Source organism: Cyprinodon variegatus, unplaced genomic scaffold (assembly GCF_000732505.1).
Source record: "Cyprinodon variegatus isolate N-32 unplaced genomic scaffold, C_variegatus-1.0 Scaffold3142, whole genome shotgun sequence".
Taxonomy (NCBI): domain Eukaryota; kingdom Metazoa; phylum Chordata; class Actinopteri; order Cyprinodontiformes; family Cyprinodontidae; genus Cyprinodon; species Cyprinodon variegatus.
This window is the reverse complement of record NW_015153595.1, coordinates 3,987-5,882: the sequence shown is the minus strand read 5'-3', so window position 1 is coordinate 5,882 and position 1,896 is coordinate 3,987. Positions and strand designations below refer to the sequence as shown.

Genomic DNA, 1,896 nt, shown 5'->3' with positions numbered 1-1,896 from the left:
ATGAGGAAATCAATGTCAGGAATACACTTTGGCTTGCTACACATGAATCTTGGTATCTTATTTCAACCATCTAGTGTGTTATATCTTTTACCTGGAAAATATGCATTTGTTACAATGGGGAGCTGTTTTTCAGGACTCTGTGGCGCAATGGTAGCGCGTCTGACTCCAGATCAGAAGGTTGCGTGTTCGAATCACGTCAGGGTCATTGTGCATTCCTTGTTTGAAGGAATGCCTTCAAATTGTTTGGTTAAAGGCTTTGGGACCATCCATTTGAGTCTCCACGTATGTAGATACACATGAATATTTCATTTCTATTTCATAGAATCACAATTCTCTTTAACGATACCCCTTTCAGAGACATAGACATGTATGCAGCTTTGCAGGTTAACTAAAGAAGCCAATAGACTCCTATTCCAAGGAGTGGACACGTTCGTCTGATTCAATTGGCATGTTTTCTAAAATACAACAAGGGTTTGATGGGCTATTGTATATAACCTCGAACTCTACGCTATTCATGACATTTTGAATTGCTAAAGCTTCCTGGATGGGAAGCTAAACGTCTTCAAACTTATCAACAAAGTCCAATGGATAGTTTTTAACTATTTGTTTGGAAACCAGATCTACTGGAGAAAGCAATTGGATTCTTCTTTCTTGTAAATGAGGAAATCAATGTCAGGAATACACTTTGGCTTGCTACACATGAATCTTGGTATCTTATTTCAACTACCTAGTGTTTTATATCTTTTACCTGGCAAATATGGGTTTGTGACAAGTGGGGGCTTTGCTCAAGGACTCTGTGGCGCAATGGTAGCGCGTCTGACTCCAGATCAGAAGGTTGCGTGTTCGAATCACGTCAGGGTCACTGTACATTCCTTGTTTGAAGGAATGCCTTCAAATTGTTTGGCTTAAGGCTTTGGGGTCATCAATGTGAGTCTCCACGTATGTAGCTACATCTGATTATTGGTATCCTGTTTGGCAAAAACACCTTGCCTATTTAGCCAGGCCAACAATTCTCTTTAACGTTACCCCTTTCAGAGACATAGACATGTATGGGGCTTTGCAGGTCAACAAAAGAAGCCAAGCGACTCCTGTTCCAAGGGGTGGACACGTTCGTCTGATTCAATTTGCATGTTTTCTGAAATAAAACAAGGGCTTGATTGGCTATTGTATATAGCCTCTAACTCTACGCTATTCATGACATTTTGAATTGCTAAAGCTTCCTGGATGGGAAGGGAAACGTCTTCAAACTTATAAACAAAGTCCAATGGATAGTTTTTAACTTGTTTGTTTGGAAACCAGATCTACTGGAGAAAGCAATTGGATTCTTCTGTCTTGTAAATGTGGAAATCAATGTCAGGAATACACTTTGGCTTGCTACACATGAATCTTGGTATCTTATTTCAACTACCTAGTGTTTTATATCTTTTACCTGGAAAATATGCCTTTGTGACAAGGGGGAGTTGTGCGGAAGCACTCTGTGGCGCAATGGTAGCGTGTCTGACTCCAGATCAGAAGGTTGCGTGTTCGAATCACGTCAGGGTCATTGTACATTCCTTGTTTGAAGGAATGCCTTCAAATTGTTTGGTTAAAGGCTTTGAGGCCATCCATTTGAGTCTCCACGTATGTCGATACACATGAATATTGGTATCCTGTTTCAGCTGTTCAGTGTTTTATATCTTTTATCTGGCAAATATGTCCATGTGACATGGGGAACTGTATGTTAGGACTCTGTTATCCATGTAAGTCTCCCACATATGTATAAAAACCTCCCCAATTCCCATAGAATCACAATTCCCTTTAATGATACACCTTCCAGAGACATGTGAAACTTCCGCATTTGGCAACCAAATGGCAAAAACACCTTGCCTATTTAGCCAGGCCAACAATTCTCTCTAA

The 1,896-nt window shown here is 40.3% G+C and overlaps 3 non-coding genes across 3 annotated transcripts; all 3 read left to right on the top strand.

The window, feature by feature from the left end:
* Positions 1 to 133: 133 nt before the first annotated feature.
* Positions 134 to 205, top strand: trnaw-cca. The gene has a single exon. It is a non-coding gene; the product is annotated as a tRNA-Trp (tRNA).
* A 585-nt stretch (positions 206 to 790) lies between these two features.
* Positions 791 to 862, top strand: trnaw-cca. The gene has a single exon. It is a non-coding gene; the product is annotated as a tRNA-Trp (tRNA).
* Positions 863 to 1,471: 609 nt separating this feature from the next.
* trnaw-cca lies at positions 1,472 to 1,543 on the top strand. Its single transcript has one exon. It is a non-coding gene; the product is annotated as a tRNA-Trp (tRNA).
* The last annotated feature ends 353 nt before the right edge of the window (positions 1,544 to 1,896 follow it).